The sequence below is a fragment of the Tursiops truncatus genome, chromosome 17 (assembly GCF_011762595.2).
Source record: "Tursiops truncatus isolate mTurTru1 chromosome 17, mTurTru1.mat.Y, whole genome shotgun sequence".
Taxonomy (NCBI): domain Eukaryota; kingdom Metazoa; phylum Chordata; class Mammalia; order Artiodactyla; family Delphinidae; genus Tursiops; species Tursiops truncatus.
In genome coordinates, this window is record NC_047050.1 from 71563536 (window position 1) to 71591092 (window position 27557).

Sequence of the window (27557 nt, forward strand, 5' to 3'; positions counted from 1 at the left end):
TCTGGCCGAGTCTCCTTACTGCCCTTTTTATCTCATTAACTCCGCTTTAGTCCACCCTGACCTCCTGCTGTTCCTTGAACCCACAGGTATACTCAGACCTCAGGACCTATGCACATGCTGTTCCCTCCGCCTGAAATGCTATTCCTTCAGATTTTCTCATGGCTTGCTCCTTCACTTCCTTTAAGTTACTCTTCAACTGTCATATTTTCAGTGAGGACTTTCTGAGTGTTCAATTTAAAATCACACCCCACCTCCTTCCAACACTCTTAACTTCCCTTCATTGCTTTATTTTTCTCTATAACCCCTCACACTTCCTTAAATAGTATATGTTTTACTTATTATTTTGTTTAATGTCTATCTCCACCTGCTAGAATGTAAGCTTCCAGCAGGGCAGGATTTCTTGTTATTTCTCTGTGCACTGCTATATTCCTCATGCCTACAACAGTACCTGGCACGTACTAGGCACTCAGTCAGTACTTACTGAATGAATGTTAACTAGAAGAATAACTGAATCTGAGGAATATTATTGGCATTTAAGCATAGGTAGAAGGATTATTCTTTATAAACGCAAACTGTGTACTGGGTAGTAAGGTTATAGAGTAGGACTGGGAAAGCTCGGTGTGCCTTCAGGGAGATCATGCCTGACAGTTTATATCGCTCAACACAACTTCTCTGGGCCATTCTGGGCCAAGAGGTCAAATTTGTTGCTCCTTAAATGTCTTTTATATCTTCCTATCCTAGCGGCCCCTGAATGATCACTACTAATTGGTGATCTATCTAGATTGCTCTAAGAGTCATATGAGAGGCTGGATGGAAACTCATGCCTATAATGGTGCACAACAGACAGCAAGCGATCAATTATCCTGCACTTCCTAACCTCACACTTTTCCCTCATCATTTCTTCCTCTCCCTCTGCCTTTTCTTCTTCCCTCCTCTGCTTATTGGCTACCTCAGAGGTGAATGGATTGAGGACTATACTTATTGCCAGGTTAAGAATGGAGGCTGAGAGCTAAGGAAACCAAGAAGGAAGGGAGAAGGGGAGGAGAAAATGTGGGAGGGCTTCTGGGAGCACTGCTCATGATTAATAGTTATTTGAGTGTCATTTCACTGGGTTTAGCTGAATGTTAGGCCATATAATCTGGTTAAAAAGCTTTAATTCCCAACTTGAGAAGGATGGTTGAATACTCCCCAATCACTACGACACTCAGCCTGCAGACTATTGAGAAACCCCACTGCAGCGTTCACTGAATTATTCCATTCCTGATAAATCCTGCCACCTCCATCCCAGATTCAATTTGGATGTTGCAGTTGCAGAAAAGATGATGACTGTGGGAACGAATCTAATATCATTAACTGAAGCCTTCATATTCCACATTTCCGATAAATATCGACATAGGATGTGATGAAAATGCATGTAGCTGGTGGCATTCTTCAGCCTTATCTTGCCAGTGTAGTATAGCGAAGCCCCAGAAGGAATGGAGCTTAAGAGGCTTTCGGTTCTAGTCCCAGCTCCACTGGTTACTGGCTGGATGATGCTGTGTGACAGAGCCTTCATTTTTTCAACTATCAATGGACATAATGTCCATTCTTCAGAAGACCCAAAGGAGAAAGTGTACCAAGGGCCTGGCACATCGCCTCTGGCATATAGTGTGTTTAAGGTATGTAATTTCCCTTTTCTCTCTCATCCTAAAGACTTCAAGACCATCCAGCTATCTGGTCCATATTACCAATGAAATTGAGTTCATATTACTCATGCACAGGGCTCTTCAGCCTTTGTGGTGTTGCCTTCTACTGATGCTGCTCCTAAATAGATGCGTCCCATTGGGAGCATCGTGTGTCTTCATAGGGCATCCAGCATTAGGGTTAAAATTTTGAGTTTTTTTTCCCCAGGAGTGAGGGTAGACTCTTCTGAACCAACTGCATCTCTGTCAGATGCTGCTGTGGCCTTTGGTATCAGTCCAGATAGGCTATGTAATGCCAGTTCACAACCAAGTCTCAGTGCCTTACAAGAACAAACACTTATTTCTCACTCATGCTTTACGTTCCGCATGGCTTGGTTGTAACTCTGCTCCATGTCAGCTTAAATCCAGACCCAGTCAAATGGGGCAGGCTGTCTGTGTAATATCGCCTGTCCCATGGAAGAGGGGAAGAAGACACGGCAAACGACGTAATGGCTCCTCAAGTTTCTTCCTGGAAATGACACGTGCTACTCTTCCCGCATTTCACTGGCTGGAGAGTCACATGACGATTCTTGAGTTCATCAGAATAGGGCTGTGTAATCCTCACATATGGTAAAGCACCTTGAGGAGAGAAAAATGGAAAACTTGGTTAAAAAGTAACACAATATTGATCTGAGCAGTCCTGAATGAAAAAAAAAAAAAGTAACACAATACCATGTTCTTATTTTTCTAAAATTCAATCATTTATATCCACCTTCATAATTTCACCATACTTATTTGACAGCTGTCAGTATTTACTTGTCATTTTTCTTTAAAAACCAGTATTACTTAAAGAGGTTGCCATAAAGAGTAAAACCAGGGATAACGAAAGAATGATATTAAATTCTCCCTGGATATTTTATTTTTGAAGGCTCTGGACCTAAGGCAAATTTATTTTTGAAGGCTCTGGACCTAAGGCTCTGGACCTAAGGCAAATTCTCTGTCTCCATCTCTCTATGTTTTGTTTTGTTTTTCTCTCCGTCTCTCTCTCTTTCTGTTAGAAGAGAAGGAAATTGGCAAGTTTTAAGATGCTAACAACATATGGTACCTAACTTAGGCTTTATTCTCAAAGTAATAAGTGGAGTTGGGGAAAAAAATGAAAAAGAGGATGGCTTTCATACTATGTAATTCGGTTATTTAATGTCTTACCTGTGCACAAACAAAAATTCTCTCTGTAGAACTAAAACAAAATTAAAATCATGTGTATCCACATATGGTAAGTCTCACACATTTAGAAACACTGAGCCATGAGGACAATGGAATGGCCTAGATTCCAGGCTTGTTCATGTCCATATCTCTGCACTGTACCTGGCAAAGTGTGTGCTCAGTAAATGTTTGTGGAATGAAGCAATGGCCAATTCTTTTTCTGGTATAGATTCTTGCATATAAAAGATGCTCAAAAATACATGTTTTAAATCAATAAATGAAAAGGGATCCCCTTGCTTGTCTCTGCTCAAGGTCCAGGCCCTCCTGGCATCACCTCTTTGCTTTTTTCTGCCTAGCCTAGAAGCTTAGAGAAATCGAGTTTTGAGACGGGTTTAGGTCATCATCTACCATCAAGGTATGGCTCTGTTGTGTCGTGCCCCCAGGGGAGCACCTTACAGTAGTCATGTCAAGGTTGATCTGAAGGTAACACCAACATGAGTTTAAGCCATGGGTGCCTAGGTCGATCAATGGAGCTTCCCTTCTTGAAGTCTCTCAGAATACCTGGGTCGGTAAGCCTGTGTTTTGAATCACAGGGGGTCTTATCACCCATCCCCTGCCCCTTATCAAGGCAACTCCTCTTGTCGTTCAGTCCAGTGAGCAGAAGGGGGCATGGGAGTTGCTGGAGGTGCCGGAAGCTGGGAGGCTGCCCCTCGGGAGGCTTCATGGGTGAACTGCTTCCATAGATTTAACCCCATCAAGGTCTTTTGCAGGTTCTTAAACTAAAAATTAAATTAGAAGAATTTCTGAACACAGCAGAGGAAAATTTCAATGATAGACTGACATGAACCTAACATACAAACAGATACACACACACACACACACACACACACACACACACACACACACACACACACTCCTGTTTGGCTCCAAAACACGTGCTCTTAGACAAGTCACTGAACTGCCTCTTCAGTGACAAGAATAGTCATGTCCCTGGCAGTTGGTATCTCTGCCCTGGACACTGGTAGGTATGACCAACAAAGGTGGCCTTTCTTTCCTATTTTGCATACTGAAGTAGTATGCTTAAACATTGATGACCAAACTACTATCAGTATATTTTTCCTCATGGGCTTGGTAGATATATTGTCTCTTTCTACTCTGTATTTTTTATTTTGTTTAACTCTTGGAGTGTGGATCAACTGAAGCTTTTTTGGTTGTAATTAAGAGAAAATCCAACTCAGATTGGAAATATATTGTTATTGAGCTGAAAAGCACAGAGGCAGGGCTAGGTCAGAGAGGCCTGTTCTATAGCTTAGTGATGTCACTAGGTACTTGGTCTCATTCTGTCTCTCCATTCTGCCTTTGATGGTGCCCACTTCATCCCTACGTTGGCTCTCTTCATGGCTCCAGTCGTTCCCCCACATCTGAGGACTTCCATTCTTCCTTATTTATAACCAGCAGGAAAGCAGGATTGTCAGTTCCCAGAATTCCAAGGAAAAGTCTTGTAGCCAAATCAGACTTAGGTCAAACGTCTATCCTGTTTCCAAGGGGATGCAATATTCTGATTGGCTTAGCCTAGCTTGTATCTTCCACACCTGGAACTGGAGTCGGTTTCCTCAGAGCTGTCAGAAAAGAGGGAGGGGAAGCTGGATGCTGGGAAGGCCACCAAGAAGTCTCTACTGAACACGTTAAAATTATTTCCTCATCCCTAAGTACCTGGTTGGAGTATGAGGGAGAGGACTCACTGTCCTTCTCCACCCCTTCCACCCTTTCCCTTCCCTCCCCATCTGTCTGCCATAATGAACTGCCAAACAGTGAGGTGCAGACACCAAACACGATGGGAAGAGGGGGAGGTTGACTGCATGGACTCCTTCAACAGGTCACCTGCCCTTGGACGCCTGGTTGAGTTTGGCCAGTAGGAAGCTCAGGCGGGAGGTTGGTGAACTGGGGCACCCATTCTCCCTATCAGGTTTGCACTCTTACTGAGGACCTCAGCTCCTGTTGGGAGATTGTTCTCCATGTAGCTACGCTTGGGATTCTGGTAACTTCTCCCCCTCTTTGCTTCTTTGGATCTGGGGGATGGTAACTGGCTCTGTTTCTTCTAGCACGTAGATTCTGCGCTGTCCCTTATTGGTTTCCCTGCTGCACGTAGTTCCATCGTTGAGCCCTTGTGCGTCCAGCTTGCATGTGCCACACTTCCCTGCCAGGGCCCTGACCGCCACATAGCTTCATTATTTACACAGGGATATTTCAGGGCAGGTGAAACACGTGCCATCTCGCGGCTGCGTTCTCCCTCTGCCTCAGGGTCTATGCTCTTCTATTACTTAGTCCATCATCTTTTCATCATCAGAGTCTTAACACTGTTACAGTCTTAAGTACGTGGTAGTTTAAACCACACATCTACGAAGACACCACTTTTAGAAGGTACGCTATTCACCTTGCTGTCATTACTGGAACCCATGCAGTTATTCATGGCTGAATTTTAGTGGTCAGGCAGGCTCTGTAGTGTGAATGGGTTGACTGAGCTGAAGGGATCAGTGATCAAGTGGACAGAGGAAACATGTTTCGATATTTTAAGTGCTGAAACAGAGCTAAAGCTTGGGCTTAAAAGGAAAAGTGGGAAAACCCAAGTCAAGGATGGAACCTCCAGTCTCAAGCCTCTGGGAGCCTTCTGCTTCTGCAGCTAGCTGTCTTAACTGCAAAATGCACATTTAAAAAAGCAAGACTTCCCGGGCGGGGGCGGTGGAGCTGGGGTGCGATGAGAGGATGATGCCAGGGAAGCTGTCACACTCGCTCAGCCTCCAACCCATGGATGAGCCCGTGGGCCCAAGCGCTCGTCCTGGGAGAGGTGGCACTGCTCCCTTTGACGCTAGGTCCCTTGTCACCAGAGCTCATTATCTGCTCAATGTGACTCACCGAGTCCCGCTCGGCGGCCCCCCACACCCTTTACCTGGAGGAGGCTCTGCGAGCCTTCCTGGTGGGAGGACATGGAACAGGGAGGGCCCCAGGCATGAGCCTCCCGGGACCCAAGAAGAACTTGGGCTTTCTCTTTTTTCCTTTTTAGAGAAGCTTGTGGAACAAGGGAGGGGAGAGGAAGGGGCAGGAGAGTGGGAGGGAGAGAGCTTCGTGCAAGTACCTGGGCTTCTGCGTCATGGCTGGCAGAGGAGGGGGACCTGGGAGTGTCTCCCGGTTCACAGAGGCGAAAACCCAGCACTGTCTAGACCCCACTGACACTGTGTAGTTACAGCTGCAGCCCCACTCTCTGCTCCCTGTGCCTGGTCAGGTCCCGCTTGGCTGGTTTCCAATGTCCTCCAGCCTGTCGCCCCCTCATTCCTGTCCATTCTGCCTCGGGATCTTTCTCCAGCCCGTCTCCATCTGTCCGTCTGCATCAGCACTGCCTGGCTCAGGGCCACGTCCTCCCTCACTTAGACCGTGGCCACCTCTTGACTGCGCTCCTTAACTGCCGTGCCCTCTGGTCCCGTGAAAGCGCCGTGTCTGACATGCCCCTTAGCCCAGTGTCAGCTGCCCTCCCCACTCACACACCTGCCTAATGGAAGGTGGTTCTCACGTCTGTGTCCCTGGACCAGGAGTCCTGGGGGAGCCCTTGTCCCGTTCATCTCTCTGTATACCTAGCACCTGGTATAACATTCAACCAGAGCTGCTGAACTGGAGCAGTTGTGCCCCCCAGGGATGCTGAGCAAGGTCTGGAAACATTTTTGGTGTCAGAACTTGGGGTGTCACTGCCAGTTATTGGATAGAGGATGTGACTAAACATTCTGCAGTGCCAGGGACGGTGGCCCTGCCCACCTGCAGCAAAGGACTCTGCTCCACAGATGTCAATAGCGCCAAGCTTAAGAAGCCCTGCTTAAGCCCATGGTAGGTACTCAATGCTTGCTGAATGAATACATTATAGAAAAGGCTATGAGATACTGGGTGCTTACCAGCTGCCACATGTTATGCTGACTGCTTGCCCTGTCTTGTCTTGAATCTTCCCTTCGACCTACCAGGAGGGTGTGGGTGTACATTCCTTATGCCTCGGCACCCCTGCATCTAACATTATGCCTGACACCTAAAGGGGCTTAATAGACGTCTGTAGAAAGTGAAGCCCAGAGAGGTCATCTGACCTGAGTGTGGCCCAGCTGGACTCCGACACTGTCCATGTTCTTTCCATGACACTCTGCCGAGTAAGAACTGCCTACAATTTCCAATGGCTTTTACGCTTGCAGGTGGACTGGCCTTTGGAAACGTGGGCGAAGCAAGTTTTATTCAGCCCCCTTTAGAGACGGGAAAGTTGAATTCTGGGATCCTCAGTGATGGCTCAAGCCTTCCAGGAAGTCAGTGGTGGGTCCCAAATCTCAGTCTTTTCAGAAGAAATAACAGGTGGGTGGGTGAAGGCAGAGGGGTGGGGTCTGTTTCTTCTGACGCTGAGATGAATAGCATTTCCTCTGCCAGAGCCCCTTGACTAGCCTCTACAGTAACCATGTCAGGGTCTGTGGTTAACGTATGTGGGGCTATATCCAGTTAACTGGGGTTTTATTGCCATCTCTAGCCTCAAGAGGAAGGGGATATGAGGATATATGTATACAGATAGCTGATTCACTCAGCTGTACAGCAGAAACTAACTTAACGTTGTAAAGCATTTATACTCCAATAAAGATTTGAAAAAAAAAAAGTGAATTAGAAAGGCCCCTGAATTTGAGTCAGGACCTGGCTCTGTCAGTCTGGGTGGCCTTGGCTAAGTTCCTTGCACTTGCCTAATCTCATTTTCCTCTTTGGTTAAGTGCAGAGGAGGTAGTTTGGAGGCACAAAGGAGATAAGGTGTAGGAAAACTTGCATCCCATCTCGAGTTCTATTCCAATGCACAGGATCTGTACGAGGGGCTGATCTTTGCGCTTAAAAGTGACCCTTGGTCGTGCTAAGTGAAACAAGCGACTGGAGGGCAAATACCGTGTGATTCCACTTATGTGAAGTATCTAGAAGAGTCAGATTCATAGGGACAGAAGGCAGAACCCTGGTTACCTGGGGCTGGGGGACGTGGGGATGGGGAGTTAGTGCTTAATGGGTACAAAGTGTCTATTAGGTGTGATGAAGATGTTCTGGAAATAGTGATGGTTGCACAATGTTGTGAATATACTTAATGCCACTGAATCGTACACTTAAACTGGTTAAAATGGTACATTTTTTGTTATTACAGTACCACAATAAAGGACAAATTAAGAATTGATTCTTGGTTTTTCAAAAGGCTTTGTGTTTGGTCTCATCAGAGTTCTTACTCCAACTTTTCATTTTCTGAATGAAAGCTGTCTAGGTGAAGGGAAACCAAATGACCAGCTCAAGGACCCATGCTAGGTGGAACCACGAGGCGCACAGGACCCAGACCACATGACTTCCAGCTTGCTGCATTCCTCTTTGTCCAGTCAAAGCCTCCTTAGCTGTGGGCAGGCTGCTGGTCGTCGGAGAAGCTGCCTGCAAAGATGCTGGGACACGCTTTTTATGAACCAGGAATCCAGGACAAAGGTAAGGAATATTCACAAAGACCAGAAACCAAGCAGATACAGGTGTTTGGGGCATCAAGGCCCTTGCTGCATGAAACAAGGGGCGTCTGTTTTGCTTTGTGTGGATGAATCTACACTGGGGTGTTTGGATCAGATGAGTGACAGCCGCACGAGCGGGTGCGGTAATCCCAGAACCCACATGTCTGTCCACCCCCGTGTTCTTTGGGCTCGGTGCCCAAGTGATTGTTGAGCAAATGCATAAATAAGCAAACGCACTGAATGGAAGGAGCGGGGAGTCACATCCAGTGTTGAGTCTCAGATTTGCCCCTTACTACCTGAGACCTGGATTAGAGTCACTTACCCTTTCTGAGGCTCAGTTTCCTCACCTGTAAAATGGGATAATAATAGTGCTTAGTTCACAGGCTGGTCTGGAGGAGTAAGTATCGAACGTGATCTATTTTTAATAGGCAATAATGATGTATTAAGCATGGATTTATACTCAAGTGTCTTCTCTGTTAAACATAGCGCCAAAAACAGACGTCTTCAAGGGGATGCCAGTATAATGGGGGTGATAAAATAGGTGGAGGACGATCCAAGACCGCATTTGAATGCTGCTGTCCAGGGTGGTGCAGAGAGCAGCCTCTGCCTTTGTGATTTCAGGGAAGTCTCTCCTCATTCTGTCTTCAGTTGTTCAGCAGGCGTGATGTTCGTCTCCTTGCTCAGCCAGCCCTTCAGAAGTGTTGCAATTTCCACAGGAGATAAAAATCTCCAAAAGGCTTTTGTGAGCAGCAAAGCACTGTGTGCGTGAGCTGTAGTCATGTCAGGTGCTGAGGGAGGGAGGAGTCAGGCCACGGACCGCTGCCTTTGTGCCTCTGGGGCTCCACATTCGCCATGCGAAATGGGGGCCCACTCCTCCGGGGGCCGGGGGCCCAGGTGAGCTTGTTCCTCGTAAGATGCTGTCCCCGGAATAGCAACGTTTCTGAACTTCTCAGCAGAAAGGCCTCGCAGGCTTGCAAGACAAGCCTATAATTATAATTTTTGATTTGGAAAGTAGCGTGCCTCAAGCTTGAAGTGGCGGGCAGTGTGGGTAGTCACGCCTTGGTTTCTTTTCCAGAAAGTCCTCAGCTAGGTACAACACACCTTTGATGAATGTACAGTAGAGTTTTTTCTTCGCTTGATTTTGAAGACCTCATTAATGCCTTCAGAATATGAATGGCTTCTGTTTTCAGCCCTGGAGCTTGAACCTGAAACTGAAACTTTTTAGGGTCTTTCTCACTCCACGTGATTTTCTTTACCAGCCGTCTGCAACTCTGGTCATATTAACACAGGCAAGGTGATAACAGCAGGGAGGGGAGCGGACTGACAGGGGGTGAGGGCCTACCATGCCTGTGGCGCTCTACAAACGTGATTTCTTAAACTCACAAACACCCTGGAAGGTTGCCACTAATAACACTGGTTAAAGTCAGGCAGCCATAACTCAGGGAAGTGAAGTACATTGATCAAGGTCACGAGGATGGTGACAGACTAGGCTGAGAGGTGGGGCGCGTCAGACACAGGCTCATGCACCCCTGCCACTGCACGATAGCCTCCTAGGCCTCCGCGGCTGGGCTGGGTGTGTGGGGTGGGAGTGAAGAGGACGCATTATAAAGGGAGATGCTCTAAATGAATGAATGGCTGTCAACAGAGACAGAGGAGAAAAGCACCCCAGACAGCCTGGGTTCGGCTGCTTAAAATAGGCAAAGAAATTCTTCGGCTAATGCATAATCACCACAGGGATTAGTGCAGCTCTGCTCCTTGGGGTTAATTTATACTCCATGAGCCCCTATTAGATGAGATTTCTAAAATGCATAAGAGCACGGGGCTCGTTAGGGACTTTCATAAAAGCCTGGTATGGGAGAAGACAGGGAGGCTGGTGCCGTGAAGCCAGCCCAGAATAACCTGGGTTGGGCTGCCTGTGGGGGCAGGTGCAGGAGTCGCTGCCGACTTGCAGGGCTCTGGTTGCCGGTGGAGTCGTCACTCTTCCTGGCCCCATTTAGCATCAAAGGAAAGCACGGGGCTGGAGAGCAGGGGAGCTGGGTTCTCCTCAATTCCCAGAAGAGTGGAGGCAGGAAGGACCTTGGAGGTCACCTGGGCCAATCCTCCTCTCCCACCCACTGCTGGATAGAAGGGGGCACTGAGGCCCAGAGAGAAGTAAGCTCCCGGTCGAGTGAGCTTCTGGATCCAGCCAAGCGCCCTGCAGTTCCGTCCAGCCTTCTCTGACAATGTCTACTGCTCCTGTCTTCATCCCTCAATCAGCCCTAAGTCCAAGTTCCTGCTCTGGGATAGAAGGTGTCACTCATTGGTTTGTTCATTCTCCCATTCATTCACTTGTTGAACAAACCTACTGCCCACCTCCTGACCAGGTGCTGTGTTCTGCTCTGGGAAAGGCAGTCAGGCATCACCCTGCCTGCTCCCTCAGAGAACTTGGTCTGGTGTGCAAGGTGCAGTTATAACAATGGTTTCTTTTTCTTTTCTTCTTTTTTTTAAAAAAACTTAATTATTTATTTGGCTGCGCTGGGTCTTAGTTGCGGCATGCAGCATTTTTAGTTGTGGCATGTGGGGTCCAGTGAACCTTTAGTTGCGGCATGTGGGGTCCAGTCCTCTGACCAGGGATCGAACCCGGGCCCCTGGCATTGGGAATGTGGAGCCTTAGCCACTGGACCACCAGGGAAGTCCCATAGCAGTGACTTCTGAGTTTTCTTCTAGCTCTACTGTTCCATGAATCGGTGCTGAATAATTAGAGAATCTCCTGAGTAGTTTGGCTTCTCCAGTCTCTGTCTGTCGGTCCAGGAAACATGCACTGTCAGATTAACCTTCTGGAAAACAACTCCGGGAACTCGACATCCTCAGTGACTCCCTGTTGCCTCGACAGACTCCAAGCTCTGAATCCCCTTTAGATCGTGTACCCCTCACATCTGGTCAATACAGAGTCCCTGGCTGGTTCTGGAGCACACGCCATCTGCTATCCTTCCTTCAACAGTAGGACACCTGGGTTCTTGTTGGTCCACATGGCAGGCCTTCCTTCCCCACGTCCACCTACGGGAATCACACTCTTTAAGGCTCACATGTCATGGCAGCTCTTCCAAGAAGACCTTTCTGAACATTTTCAAGACAGACCATCCCTTACATCTCTGAACTCTTCTTAAAACTCTTAACTCTTTTTTTTTTTTTTTCTTGCGGTATGCGGGCCTCTCACCATTGTGGCCTCTCCCGTTGTGGAGCACAGGCTCCGGACGCGCAGGCTCAGCGGCCATGGCTCACGGGCCCAGCCGCTCCGCGGCATGTGGGATCCTCCCGGACCGGGGCACGAACCCACGTCCCCCGCATCGGCAGGCGGACTCTCAACCACTGCGCCACCAGGGAAGCCCTAACTCTTAACTCTTGGTTGTATAATTTCTAGAATCTTTAGCTCACACTTAAGCCCTGTGTACCTCAGTTTCCTCATCTGTAAAATGGGAAAATGGTAATACCCATCTTACTCGTTGTGAAGACTGAATACATAGGTATGTGAACTGGAGCAAATCGACTAGGTCAATCAATGTTATTTGTTGTAATGATTGTGTCCATTATTGTTACGGCACTTTTGGACATAGAGTCATACCCATTTATTTTTACACTTTACAGCACCTGTAGGCCGTTTCCTCCAAGTAAGTGATTGTTCAATGAACAGTATTATTTAAGATATTCAACCCTTTGTTCATTGAACAGAGGTGTCCTGGTTGCCTGCGAGGCCCTGGGTGTTGAGAACACAGGGGAAGGAGGCACGGGCCTGCCCTCCAGCAGCTCATGGTCTGGAGGGGGACAAACACACAGCACAAAGCAGGCTGCCCTGGGGCAAGGGTCACAGAAGGGATAGGTGCTCAGGGTCCTGCAGGTCTAAGTGGGGGCTTCGTTGTGCTCAGGAACAATAAAAGTAATGGCTCACCCCGTAGGAACTTAAATGGCATTTTTCTTGTTACCTAAACTTTGGCTGAGCCTCCAAAGTTGAGAACAAATAATATTAAGTGGCCACAGATTCTGAACAATGAAGAGAGAGAATCTATGAAGAACTGCCAAGGTGCGGCCCCTAAATCAGTCTAAAGGCCCTGGCCCTTCACTCCCAGGGAGGGTAGAAAAGAATTGCAGGGAGGTTGATGGAAGGGACGGAGGTGGGATTCTCTGCAGTGCTGGGGCGTCCTGTGCCCTTCTGATGGGGTCGGCAGGGCAGGTGAGGGGGCCGCGGGCTTCCCTAGTACCATTTAAAGAGCTCGGCCTTGGGCATTTCAGGGTGCAGGAGTGGCCCAGGGGAGTGGAATGAGAGCCATGTGGATAACGCAGGGCAGGAAGCCAGCCACGAGTGTCTGGCCGTGGGCCCAGGTGCGTCCTGGGATGGTCAGCTGGATGCGGGGGCTAAGGGGACATCATAAGCCACAAGCCAGAGGTGACATCAGTCAAGTTAGGGGACTGCGGCCAGAGGTCCCCAGTGGACATGTTTCTCCCGAAAGAGCTCCACGAGGAAAAGGGTGAGTATTTAGGCACCTGCCATATCCTGCCATTATCCTCTCGTGAATGGGACAGTTTCTGCTCCTTCTGTCCTCACAGGGGTCCCTCTCTTCCCACTCAGCCCTGGAGGAGTCAGAGGCAGCCTAGAGGGAGGAGGAAAGAGGAATGATACTGACGAGCACCGCCCTTCCCCCGAATGGGGGTCTCAGCCTAGGGCAGGCAGATGTAGGGGAAGAGATGTTTAAACAGGGTGAGGCTCTGAGGCTTTGGTATTAGTGGATAGGACAGTTTAATAACTGCACTTAAGAGTTGTCTGGAAAGTCAGAGTGCTTCCCCATGTAGTCGTCGAGTACACAGAAGCTCAGAAAGGTCAAGTAAATTGCCCAAACATGGAAATGAGGGGCTGGGTCCTGAAGCAGGAACAAATTCTAAATTCAAATTTGTGATTAGAGGCAGGACTACAGAGCGCCCAGGGAAAAGCCAGCCCCTCTTCCAGGCTTGGAATAGAACCTTGTTTTGACATAGGGCATCAGAGCAGAGAGTGATTTTTTTTTTTTCCAAGATTTTTGTTGTTGTTGTTGTTTATGTGGACCATTTTTAAATTCTTTATTGAATTTGTTACAGTATTGCTTCTGTTTTGTGTTTTGGTTTTTTGGCCCAGAGGCACGTGGGATCCTAGCTGCCCGGCCAGGGAATTAACCCGCATCCCCTGCATTAGAGGGCGAAGTCTCAACCCGTGGACTGCCAGGGAAGTCCCACAGAGAGTGAGTCTAGGGTGCTGAGTGGCTGACCTCTGGCCAGATACTGTCCACTGCCGCCTGGAGCAAACGGAGAAGGGAGGGGTCAGGCTGAGAGTGGGCGCACAGGGGCGTCCCCTGCAGTGGGGTGGGTGCAGCTGCGCAGCTGTCTCTAGCTGTGGCCATGCAGGTCCCTGGCCTGGTCTCCAGGAGGGAGGCTGCAATTACCACTTTTTGGGGAAATCGATCTACACAGCTCTTGATCAGCCAGCGTCACTTCCATCAGAGCTGAGGGCAAAGCTAGGTGGGAAGAGGGAACCTAGAAGTCACTGGTCTCCCTGGGCAAGGGTAGGGCTCCTGGCTGGGCTGTGAGTCGGGCTGCTTCCTGCGGTCATGTGGACAACACCAGCTCCAGGGAAGCAAAAGCAGAGTGTCGGGGAGGCCCTGGGCGGGTGTGGAGTCAGTCCTCCCTTAGCCGTGCTGGAGACCCGTTCCATCTCCGGGGCTGGGTGACAGAGACGAGCTGGCATTTGAGGGGTCCTCAGGTGGTCCGGCACCCGGTTTGTCTCCCATCACTCCAGGAGGCCAAGGTTTACCGCTCCCTTTTGGCAGAAGAGAATAAGGAACCTTCAGAAGGGTGAGAAACACATGCAAGATGACAGGGCTCGTTGGTGACAGCCTGGAAGGGAACTGTCACCTGGCTCTCTAAAGCCAGGGTCTCACCAGGGTGAGGAACAATGGCTGTGTGTCACCTTTTGACTCAGCTGCTCCATCATCAGTGGCGTCAGAGGCAGGGCTGCCTTAGCGGCAGATCAGAGAGAGGTGAGGCGTTCCCTGCAGACCAGACCAGCGCCTGGGTGCCCTCCCCACCGCTTTTGCCCACCGTGCCAGGCCTTGGGGACACGAGGTGGACTAAGATGCGCTAGGCCTTTGCACACGCTGTACGCCTGGCCTGGAGCAGCGTTGTCCCCTCCTCCCCAGACCCTCCCCTTCCCTGTGGCCAATTCTATCGGGCTGGCCAAGAAGTTCGTTCGGGTTTTTGCCCATCATCATACAGAAAAACCCGAACAAACTTTTTGGCCAACCAGTACAAGGTTCAGCTTGGCTGTCGCCCTCTCTGGAAACCCCTCTGACCACAATTTCCTGCCTTTTGCCCCTGTTGCATGTAGAGTTAGTGACCTAGGGGACCCACTGTCTTAACACTTACTGCACTCCTTTGTAATTGCCTATTTGCTGATCTGCCTCTCCTACTAGACCACAGACTCTGGGGACTGTCTTTCATGTCTGTAGCACGAGGCTACATCACCTCCGCCCTGTGTCCCACGTTTAGCTCGTGGTGACAGTGATGGAAACTCCTTGTTTGTGCTTATTCTAATGTGTGAGGTTAAGTAACCTAAGGCCGCACAGCTAGGAAGAGGCCAGGCTGAGATGGGAGAGTCTCTGGCTGATCTTCATTTATCTGCAGAGTGAGGATGACAGTCCTTCTGCCCCTGAAGATTAAAACAAATGTGGAAACAGAAGTGACAATGACTTGGAATGGCAGAGCGAGATGGGCTCAGAGATTTGAATGTGCTTTGGAGGAAGAGACCTGGACCCCTTGGCCTCTGAGGTCTGCAGGGTCCCTGCCCAGACGAGGGGAGGCAGCGGCTCCTCCCCGATGCCTTTCCTCTTCAGGGCAGTGAGCCTGGGAGTGGGGAGGGTTCCAGGGAGCAATTTCCAGGGATTTCCTAGCAGTTCACTGAAGGGCTTTTAGGTAAAGCAGCGGCTGTCACCACTGCTAACTGTTGGGTGCCGGAGAGCCCAAGTGTCAGAGGCTGTGAGAGCGGAGATGGAAGGAGAAATGCCGGAGAAGGGTGCCGCCAAGAGCCGGTCATCTTGGCAGCAGTGAAGCACGCACGGGCTGCGTTTCCAGGGGCTGGAAAATGAGGCTCCGGATAGCGCGGGCAGGGTGGGGTGAGGAGAGAAGCAGCCCAGCTTGCGGGAATGGCAGCCTCAACACACATGTGCTGTGAGCTGAGCACAGGGTATATGAGGGAAGCGATGTGAGTGCAGCCCCTGATGTGCCCTCGGATGACGGGGGAGACAGAAATAAACAGAAGATAAAGAGTAATAAGGAGGGGGAACACAGGGCCTATGGAAACCCAGAGGAAGTGCAATTAAAACAGAGGCATGGGGCTTCCCTGGTGGCGCAGTGGTTGGGAGTCCGCCTGCCGATGTGGGGGACTCGGGTTTGTGCCTCGGTCCGGGAAGATCCCACATGCTGCGGAGTGGCTGGGCCCGTGAGCCATGGCCACTGAGCCTGCGCGTCCGGAGCCTGTGCTCCGCAACGGGAGAGGCCACAACAGTGAGAGGCCCGCGTACCACAAAAAAACAAAACAACAGAGACATGCAAATTGTTCTCAGCCCAGGCTGCATAGTAAAATCACCTGGGGAGATTTAAAAAAATATGTTGTCCAGGTCCCATCCTAGATCAATTCAGTATCTCTGGTGGTGCGACCCAAGGGTCAGTATTGTTTTTTTGTTTTTTAAAGCTCCCCAGGAGATTTTGGTTTGCAGCCAAGCTTGAGAACAATATTGGGCCGAGAGATCTGGGGATGATTCTTAGAGAAGGTAGAGCTTGAGTGGGTCTTGGGCAGGAGTTGGATGAAGAAGGTGGAGGAAGGGATCTCTGGGGGGGAAGGGTAAGGCGGGCGGAGGCCAGAGGAGACAAAGCAGGACCCACCAAAGGAGACGAGAGAAGATTCCACAGTGAGGGCTGACTGGGAGGCTGTGATTGCATCTAGGAAAGCCGCCCGTGCTCAGCCCAAGGGCTGAAAGCTTCTTGGAATCTATGGGGCAGCGCTGAAACATTTTAGGCTAAGGATGATGTTATCAGGAAAGAAACTGGTGGGTAAAAACTCCCTCCCCTGTCCTTCAGAGGGATGGTTCTGGAAGGAGTTCTGAACCCATCCAATCAAGCTCCCAACTGCCACAGCAACAACTTTGAAAGCCAAAACTGGCTTTTCCCCCATCTTTATCTCATTCTCCCTGATGCCGGCCTCACTCCTCCTTTCCAGACTCATCTCCTATACAAACTGCCTGCAGCTGAGACTTGGTTTCAGGCTGCTTTGGGGGAACCACACTAAGACAAGCCCCAGGCAACACCCAGACCTCAAAGAGCTCACTGTCTGCTGGTGGGGTCAGATGAGTGTAGAGATCAGCTCCATACATGAGACACATCTAGTGATGGGCGAAGCACAGGGTGCTTTGGGAAAATAAAGGACGGGCGTCACGACCTATTCTGGGGCGATATTGAAGGCTTGCCAGAGGAAGTGGTACTCAAGGTGAGAACTGAAAATCAGGAAGATATTGGCCTGGTAAAGACCGCGTGTGTGGGTGTAGGGCCAGACAGAGGGTGTGAGGATGAAAGTCAGTGTAGGCAGAGAGCAGGGGCCACTCTAAAGCTGTCTGGAGATGGTGTGACACTGCCTAGGAATTGCACAGAGTTACTCAGGCCTGGAGTGTAGAGTGAGAGGGTCCAAGTGGCCCGAGATGGGACTGTCACTGCAGAGGCTGAGGCCATGGTTTAGGTCATTAGGCCACTGTATCCTGAATGTTATATGAAACCACCGAGGGTTATCTATCATGGATAGGAGCTGAAGTATGTGAGTTTCAGGTGCCTAGCACAGGGCTTGGCCCAGAAATTGCCTGCTAATATAACAGTTATTTATCATTATTCATCTTGAGGGTCATTCCTCCTATTCTCTTTACCTACCATCCCTCTTCCTCCTTAACAATTTTGCCTTCACCCTCAATCTGTTCTTTCTGCTGTCTGGAAATATCCAATTGCCTCCAATTTAAGAAAGAAAAAAAAATCAACTCACCCAAAGAGGGAGAGTCTGTAGATTCTGTTGCCTGGTTCCTGGCTCCTTCAAAGGCAGGTAGGGATTGGAGGGGAGAAAGAAGGTCTCTTTCCCGACAGGTGGGTGACATTTTATGGGGAATAATAGGAGGATTTCTGTCAAGCAGTCATGATGGGTCCTAACAGTGTTTGGGTGTTTATATATGGGGGAGTATATGTTACAGTGGAGCCCCTAGGCACACAGCATTTCTAGCTGGTCATGGTCGGGGAGGGGTTTCTGGGGTGGGAGACTTTGACCTTTTAAATACTCCTCTGGCATCTCTGGGTCCCCAGCCCTGGCACAGCGTCTGCCCTGGAGTGAGGACACCACTTCCTTCCATGTTAACTGGCAAGAAAGGGAAGCGGCACATGTATTTATTGATGACCTACCACGGTCCAAGGACTTTTGTTACCATGAGAATAAAGATGATGTGAATATCATCATCCCCAGTGAGCAGATGAGAACGTTGAGGACCAGAGTGGAAGGTTGAATACGCTGGTCAAGGTTACACGATTTGCCGGTCATCAGGACAGGATTTGCACCCACCTGGCCTGAGACCACAACCTGTGATTCCCCTCTCAATATCCCTGCCTCCCTCTCCACAAGGGTCAAATTAGATCATGCCCTGCCACTTCTCCATCCTGTCTTAAAATTAAAATCGGACCCCTATGCTTATTTTAGATTTTCTCCCCTCTCACCTGCTCCCAGCCTCCACCCCTATCAGCAGACAAAGGTACAAAGAAGCTCTGTGAAGCTCACTCTACAGCTGTCTCCATCCATGGATCCCAAGTAGCCCCAGATGCCAAAACTGAAACCACACCATGACTTAGTGAGCTTTACACCCTTCACATTTGCTGTGTTTATGAATATCAATGAAGTTTGAATTTATTTTCAGAGAAGGGGAGGAAAAGGAATCCCTTGTGGTCTTTATGACAACATTTAAAATAATCAAGTACCCAAATAACCATTAAAATCACATGGTAGTTAAGAGCATGAGGTCTGGAGCCAGATTGCTTGGGCTAGAATACTTTCACCTCCTCTTGCTATCTGTGTGACCTTGGACAAGTTTCTGAACTGCTCTGTGCCTCAGTTTGCTTACCTGTTAAATGGGGATAATAATGGCATCTGCCTCCTAAGAATTAAATAACAGTATAAAGCACTAAGAACAGAGCCTGGAAGAGTTAAGCACTAAATATATATTAACTTATTTTTTCCTCCTCCTCTTCCTCTTCCTCCATCATCATGATGATCATCATCATCTTACAGCCCATCTCCCTACTCCCTAGACAGAGGCATCCTGTTGGAAAGATGCCCTTGCTTCAAGCTCCCAGCACTGCCTGGGCTTACGTTTCCAGGCTCTTTTCACACTGAACTACAGTTGTCTGCCTAATGATTGCCTCCTCTTCTGAAAAGTGTATTCCTTGAGGGCAGAGCTATTGTTTAAATTGGAGCTTCTTTTCCTGGGTCCATGGAATTCAGGGCTTCCATTAAGTTGAATAGGAGAAATTCATCTTTATTTCACTAACTTCCATGTCAGTGGTTCTCAAATGTGCAGAATGACCTGGAGGGCTTCCTTAAACACAGACTGATGGCCCTCCACTAGGGCAAACAGCCATCCTGGTTTGTCTGGGAGTAAGGGGTTCCTAGGATGTGGGATTCTCAGTGCTAAAATTAGGGGCCTCCTCAGCAAATTGGGATGAGCCAGTCACTGTAGCCCCAATCCCAGAGTCTCTGATTCAGTAGAGCTGAGGAGATAATTTGCATATCAGATGGTTCCTACATGATGCCTGTGTTGCTGGGACCACACTCTGAGAACCAGTGATCTGCCTGAAAAGTCGTTCATTGCTACTACGTGGCAACATAGTAGCAATGTAATACCAAACTACAGTATTATTTGCAATACCTGGGACTTACTACCAACAGAAATGATATATATTTTCCTATTACATTATGGATATCTCAAAATATCATTTACACTCACTACCTTGAAATCAGAGTTGTTATGAGACAGCTGATCAATCTCATTATTTAACGTGTTAATTATGATGTGCATAAATTATTATACTACCACTTTCATTTTTAATATTTTGATAACTACATTTTGATGTAATTGGTTTCCTTTGTAATCTTAAATTTTTTCTTTAAAAAATACTGTTCTGGGGCTTCCCTGGTGGCACAGCGGTTGAGAGTCCGCCTGCTGATGCAGGGGACACAGTTTCATGCCCCGGTCTGGGAAGATCCCACATGCCACGGAGCGGCTGGGCCCGTGAGCCATGGCCGCTGAGCCTGCGCGTCCGGAGCCTGTGCTCCGCAATGGGAGAGACCGCGGCAGTGAGAGGCCTGCGTACCACAAAAAAAAAAAAAAAAATTGTTCTGAAAATGTATGGACACAAAGCGGGGAATGCGGGGCGGGGGGTGGTGGTGGTGGTGGGATGAATTGGGAGATTGGGGTTGACATATATACACTAATAGGTATAAAATAGATAACTAGTAAAAAAATTAAACTTAAAAAAAATATTGTTCTGAGAAGCTGTCATTGGTTTCTGTAGACTGCCAAAGGAGGTGATGGAAGAAAAAGTATGAGAATCCCTGCCCAGCACCATCTCTGTGCCCTGGCGCCAGGCACAGGGACTAACGTGGAGCAAGAACTCAATGAGATGCTGTCTGGAGAACTGGTCGCCTTATTAACCCACAAAATGTTTATTGAGTGTCTAACAGCTGTGAGGAACACCGTAGTGAATAAATGGACCTATTCCCTGCTCTTCAAGGGCTTACAACCCACCGCAGGACATCTATAGACAAGCAGTCAGGTGACACAATGTCCAGAGGCCACAGAGACCCAGCATCCCATGTAAAGATTTCTCTAACTTCAAGTTTCTCTCATTCTCCACGTTCACACCCTCATTCCAGCTTCCATGCCGCTGCCAGCACAATCTTTCTGAGACTCACGTCTGGTCTTGTCACTTTCAAACTTAACACTATCTAATGGCTCTCTGAGTTCAGAGGAGAAACTCATACTCTACAGTAGGGTGTACTTGGCCTCCCTGTCCATCTCCTACCCTCACCCTGATCCCAGCCAGAGCTTCTGGTGGTTCCAGACATCAGGCCATCTCACACCTCCATGCCTTTGCTTATTAGGCAGTACTCTCTGCTAGAAGTGCTGTCACGATTTTTTACCTTATTTTAAGTGGCTGATACCTACCTTTCTTTCAAGACTCAGTGCAAGTTATATTTCTTTATGAAAAATTTCATTTTCTGACACTTCTTCCTGCTGCACTGGAACTGACCCCTCCCATGGTGGTACTCCCATGGGGTCTTCTGAGTCCGCGTGGCCCAGCCACTCTCCATGGTATAAACCATTCTTCACATCTGGCTCCCCCACTAGAGTGGCGCAGTGCCCTTTCCCAGCTGGATGGTCGTGAGGTGGAATTTATCAGTGTATTGCCTGACACCCAGAGGTGCTCACCAAGTGTTACTATAATAATGATTATATTTCTCTACCCTTTCCCCACAGGGGAAATCAATTTCAGTGAGCAATCAGTCCTTTCTTTTTTTAAATAAATTTATTTATTTATTTTTAGTTTCATTGGGTCTTCGTTGCTGCGCACAGGCTTTCTCTAGTTGCGGCCTCCCGCTCTTTGTTGTGGTGCATGTGTTTCTCATCACAGTGGCTTCTCGTTGTGGAGCATGGGCTCTAGGCGCGCGGGCTTCAGTAGTTGTGGTGCGCAGGCTCAGTAGTTGTGGCTCGGGGGCTCTAGAGTGCAGGCTCAGTAGCTGCGACGCACGGGCTTAGTTGCCCCGCGGCATGTGGGATCTTCCCGGACCAGGGCTCGAACCCGTGTCCCCCGCATTGGCAGGCGGATTCCCAACCACCGCGCCACCAGGGCAGTCCCGAGCAATCAGTGTTAACACCCATTTTACCATGACCTTTGCGCAATCCCGAACATCGATGACACCTCCTCTTTGCTTGTCAGAACTTTCTTCTCAAGCCGGCTTTCGGGGGACTCCATGATCTGCCAGCGTCCTCTCTAATTACCCTGCTTTCCCCCACTCCTCTGCTCAGGGCAAGAGAGGCTGCCTCCTCTTTTTCCCAGGGGCACCATGTTCCTTCTTAACTCTGCTTCCATCACCACTGACATACGTTCCCCGCCCCCATCCCTGGCTAATCCGAGCCACAGAATCCCCTCCCGTTGAAGTGGGCTCCCACTGGCTGATTTAGGGGCTTGATGATGCCATCAAAGACCCAGGTGTTCACCACTTCTCCACCACTGTCCCTGGTTCTGACTCCATCCTTGCATCAGGACCCGGATGGCTACCGAAGTTTCAGGTGCTGCCTTTGGACGAGATACTTTGTAGAGGACGAAGGTTATTCCTGTGGCTCTCCTCGTTGAGGAGTGAAGATCCCCTTTTTTCTCAATGACCAGAACTGGGTCCTGTGCTCATCCCTTCACCAATCACTGGCAAGGGGGACGGCTCAGGCCGGCTCTGCTGGAAGGTCAGGCAGAAGAGAACTAGCAACACGAGCATCTACTTAGAAATTCAGATTCTCAGGCTCCAGCTGGGACCTATGGAATCGGAACCTCTGGGATCAGGCCCCTCCCAAATCTGCATGGTTGTTAGCGAAACAGGTGACTCTGATGTTAATTTGAGAAGAACCTGCTCGCAGTGACCTCCTGGGAGGGAAATTTCACTGTGGTGTGAGCTATAGTTTAACTATCTTAACAGCCTTACGTTGCATCACTCTCAATACCAAGCCTCCAGAACTTGCCATTCTCTTCCATGCCATCCAGACGTAGCCTGGGTTGTGTTCCCTCCAGAACGTTCCTTGACTATTGGACACATTTCCACCCATCTTTTAATACACATTGTGTCACCCCTTCCATAGGTGGGCCTTTCCTCTGTGCCCCACACACCCCTTCTCACCCCCATCCCTTTGGACATTCCCCTTTCCTCACTATGTCCCTACATAGATCTGTTTCTTCCTTCATGCTCCTGGAGAACACGTCCTTCTTAAGTTTGTAGCCTGAGCACAGAGTGGATGCCCCATACATGCACGTGGAATAAACAAGATGAGTCTAGTTCTTGCTTTGGGGCCTAGGGAGGTGGGTGATGAGTGCTTTATCTAACCTCTTCACTTCTGATAAAGATTCTTCTGTACTCACTGCACACTGTACTGAAAAGACCACGGGCTTGGGGATCAGACTGGCCCATGTTTGAATCCTGCTCTGCCCTTACTAGCTCTGTAGCCTTGACTGATTCACTTAGCTTCCCTGAGCCTCAGTTTCCTCAGCTGTAAAATGGGGCTGGTAATGTTTACCTCCTAGGACTCCTAGGATTGAATGAGAAGCTGGTGATGACAACCCTAGCATGTAGAAGGCAGTCAACCACCAGTAGCTGTTACTTCCCTGCCTGGCGGCAGCCCTTTCCACAACTAAAGCTCACCCCATTTCAGCTCTCTTGATCCAAGCGGTAATTTTGGGAACTGATGTTGGAAAATATTATGTCACTTGCATTTCACAGCCCTCAGCTGACCGTGAGCATGTGCATCTACTTTGAATGGTAAGCAGCATCTGAAAGAATTTGTCTCAAAGGCTGTGTGTGTCTGTGTGTGTCTGTGTGTGTGTGAGAGAGAGAGAGAGGGGGTAGGTGGAGAAAGGAGAGAGAGAGAGAGAAGAGGATGGGAGGGAGAAACAGAGATAGAAAGAGAAAATGACAGCCCTCCTTTTGCTAGTCTGAACAAAATAGTGTTGAATATTGTAAATTCTACACAGTTTTTGATCTTTGCTGGGAAATAAGTCCAAGTCCTTCCTCAAGGGCAGCATATTGGACAAGGGTCCTTGATGCTGGTAAGTGGTCAGCTGTGTTCCACAGTTTTGAGCTCACTGTTCCCGAGGGAGCTGACTGCTGGCTTGGTGTAGTCCTGGAACTGAGCGATTTATCCTTATGGCCATTGAGGGTCTTAGTGGAGAATCACTCGTTAGGAGTCCCAGCTGCCCTAGTCTCCCCTCCTGGGAGGCCCGGACTAAGAGTGGGTGGGATAGGATGGTGGTGAGAGCCTCAGCACAGGAGTCTGGAGATCCTGGAGCCCAGAGCTGGTGTCTGTTCGCTTTCTGTCAGTGTGAGCTTGAGTGAGCATCTCAGCCTGCTGGGCTCTGACCCCTTATAAGTACAAATCATCGTAACCTTGTGACCAATGCTATGAAGTGGTTGTGCGGGTGAAACGCACAAACTCCGTGACGACATTTGGAAGAACTAAAGCACTTGGAAAATACTGATAAGATAGTCGCGGCAATAATAGCGACAATACCAGCAGCGATACTGTTGCTAGTTATGCCAGGCTAACTCTGGCCAGCTTTGTTCAGACTCACACTCTCAGTCAGTGTCTGGGCTTCGCTGCTTCCTGAGCCCTTTGAATTTCACCTTTTGGCATCAGACCTTCCTATTACATGTTCATAGACACCCTTGCTTTTCATGAAACACATTTTTCTTGAAGTCCTGTAAACGGTTCTGGGTTCACAATTGTGGACAAGGTACACGGAGAGGTTGGGTAAGGGAGCTTTGCAAGATTCTGAAGTTGAGGATTCATTTCCTCATTTTATAGATGAGAAAAATGAGGATCTGAAAACTGAGTAACTTGCCCGGCCGGAAGGGCAGAGTCTGGCTGGAGCAGCTCCGGCTTCAGGTCCAGTGCAGTTTATCACTCACCCACTGCCCACTGCTTCTCCAAAATCCTCCCAAAGATCTCCTTCTTTTCTCCCAATGCCTAGGTGTTGAACTAAAAGGGAGTTGGGAGAAAAAGGAAATGAGCGAGATGACATTTTTAGAGGCAAGGTGGTTTTCCAAAAAAAAAAAAAAGAGCTTTTTATCCCCCCTCCATTTGCAGGTGAAGTAAAGTGAGGAAAAGGATACATGGGGAAATGATGGGGGTGGGGTATGGGACCGCTCACTTTTGTCTCCAGATAAGAATATCTTCCGACTTTTTCCTTTCTTCAGATGTCTGTGCACTAGCAGAAAATGATCTGTTTTTTTTTTTTAAACCATGTAAAGGAAAAAAAGAAAAAACTTTTAGCTTCAAACCAGAGCTATGAACTGCTTGTGTTCACATGCGGGCAGGAAACAGGATTGTCTCTAGAAATCAACTTCAGGACCCTCAGTATCAGGAAATGGGCACTTAGTCAGGTTGATCTTTCTTGTTTATGAAAGTTCTTGCACTGTTGTAGAAAACTAGTGAATTCATTAATTCATAACACCGATTTTTATTAATTGTCTGGGTCTGAGATGCTCTGAACTTAAATTTTCCCCTTAGATCCTGGCACAGGTCTGGACCCGTTGCGCAGGGTTTAGTGCATTGTAAATGGTCAGTACATGTTTCATAGGAAATCAGATAAAGGAGGGTGGAGGTGGGTAGGTGGTCTCAACCCCAGCCCGCTTTGGAGAGTCCCCGTTCACTGGCACCTTCCTTATACCCCTTTCCTGGGTTCTCTCTCCACCTCCCCCCGCCTGGTCTCTCCCTTCCAGCCCTGCTAAATACGCCTGCGGGAAAAGTGTACTTCAAGAAGGATTCAAAGCCATTTCATACTAAAGAATCAACAGCTGGATGTAGCTCAGGTTTGTCCCTTCTACAATGGTTTGCAGAGTTCTTGCGAGAAATATGCTGTGGGAACTCGAGGAAGCAGCCACTCAGTGTGAAGGCATAGACTTGGAATAAAAGCACTTGGGTTCCACACTGGTCCAGATGTGAGCTGTGAGTTTCACTATCCCCTCTGCTCCCCCTTCTACCTCTGTCCTCACTGGGACAGACACGGCTGCAAGGCACACTGGGATCTCTGCCCAGCCAGCTGTCATGGAGTGAGAAGAAGCAAGCCAGGCAACAGGGAAAACAGGGCAGAAGACACTTCACTGGGGCCAGGGAGGGGTGAGCAGTCAGAGAAATGTCCAAACAGATGTTCAGAAGGAGGGAGAGGCGTTAACTAAACAGGTGAGCAAACAAATCAATGTGTAATTACAAATCATGATATGGTCTACGAGCAAGAAGGCGGAGCCTCGGGCTCCCCTGGTGGCGCAGTGGTTGAGAGTCCGCCTGCCGATGCAGGGGACACGGGTTCGTGCCCCGGTCCGGGAAGATCCCACATGCCGCGGAGCGGCTGGGCCCGTGAGCCATGGCCGCCGAGCCTGCGTGTCTGGAGCCTGTGCTCCGCAACAGGAGAGGCCACAACAGTGAGTAGGCCTGCGTACTGCAAAAAAAAAAAAAAGAATGCGGAGCCTCACAGAGGAAGCTAAGTCTGAGCTACAGTAGGAAGGATAAGAAGGAGGTATCCACACAGAGACTAGGGGAAGAGTAGGGGGACCAGAGGGGAGGAGTCAGGCCCCAGGGAGGAGAGAGACTGTGGTCATTTTTCCCACCCTGTTGAGAAAGTGGCTTATGGACACACAGAGAGCAGTGGATGCCTCCCAGACCCCTCCATCTCTTCTAAGTGACCACCCCAAGCCTGGGCATTTTCTACAACACCTAATAGGAGGCAGGAAGGGGAGGAGGGAGGGAGGGAGGAAGAAAGCCAACCTTTCCTGGGTGCTTAATTTGTATTTGCTGCTTGGAAATACATCGTTTCTTTTACGTATATTCCCATCATCCTGGACCTGGGTGGGAATTTCCCAGTTTGTTCAAAGAGCAAACTCAGCCCCGATGCCAGGGTGGCAGAGCTGATAGGCGTTGGAGTCAAAATTTGTCCTTGGTTTTGTGTTCTTCTCACCCTTCCTTGTGCTTCCTCTAGAAGGCGTAATGGGGACAGAACACAGGTTCGAAGGTTTGCACCTCCTGCCTAATAATACCTGAGGCTCATGAGCAGCTTCTCATAATGGGCTTTGTTGCACATCCTACCTGTGTCTTCACAAAGGTCCTGGGTTTCTTACTCACAGCCTCCTCTCCTGTTACTATCTTCTCTCACCCCTGAGAGCACTTTCCTCTTTGGTCCTCAGGAGTCAGGAAAGATGGAGGAAGATGAAGATACGTAGTGGAATGTCACAGAGATGATAATAACCGTCCCTTCTGAGAGCCCCTTTGAGTATTCCTTCTGGCTGAATCTTCTTTTTTTTTTAATAAATTTATTTATTTATTTTTGGCTGTGTTGGGTCTTTGTTGCTGCGCGCGGGCTTTCTCTAGTTGCATCGAGCAGGGGCTACTCTTCGCTGTGGTGCGCGGGCTTCTCATTGCGGTGGCTTCTCTTGTTGCGGAGCACGGGCTCTAGGTGCCCAGGCTTCAGTAGTTGTGGCACGTGGCCTCAGTAGTTGTGCCTCGCGGGCTCTAGATCACAGGCTCAGTAGTTGTGGCGAACAGGCTTAGTTGCTCCGCGGCAATGTGGGATCTTCCCAGACCAGGGCTTGAACCCGTGTCCCCTGCACTGGCAGGTGGATACTTAACCACTATGCCACCAGGGAAGTCCCCTTGCTGAAGCTTCTAAGAAGAATCTGGATGAGAAGTTATTAACCCCACACATTAGCTTTATTTCCTCTGCAAGCCAGTAGTAGAAATTAAGTCAAAGTAATTTAAACCCCAGAAAACGTGAGGGGGTTACTGTTAAGGTAAAAGAGTGCTTCAGGCAGCCCAAGAGCAAGAATTATTAGGAAACCTGCTGAAGATTCTCAAACCACAGCCTGCAAACTGGGATGTTTTGGGCATCTTGCTGTTGCCCCATCTCTGCTCCTCTTTGAGCATCTCAGTGTGCACCTGTGCCTGCCTCTCTCTCTCAATAAAACAACAGGGTAGCAACATGGGTGTCCTGAGTTTACATGTCATGGATGCAGTCACTCAACAGACCTTTCTCTCTGTACCAATTCTAAATACCCAGGAAAAGGGACAATCGGCTGCAGCTGGAGGGAAAAGGTATTGCAGCAAGAAACATGACTGCTGTAAACCCCATGTGGGTTGGGGGCGGCAGGAAAGGAGAACCGTGCAGTGATTCCCAGAGAGCAGCCCAGGCAGAAATGGCAATGTGTGCATTATACTCCATCTTACAGGTGAGGAAACTGGGCCTCAGACAGGTCAAGTTTATCACATCATATAGG

The 27557-nt window shown here is 48.9% G+C and overlaps 1 long non-coding RNA gene across 2 annotated transcripts in view; it reads left to right on the plus strand.

The window, feature by feature from the left end:
- The window catches only part of LOC109549446 (uncharacterized), a 282692-nt gene that overhangs the window by 164354 nt on the left and 90781 nt on the right, over window positions 1–27557 (plus strand). For both annotated transcript variants that reach the window (XR_004522725.2, XR_004522726.2), the window contains exon 4: window positions 8162–8378. This is a non-coding gene — a long non-coding RNA (uncharacterized lncRNA). The remainder of the gene's footprint in view (window positions 1–8161; window positions 8379–27557) is intronic.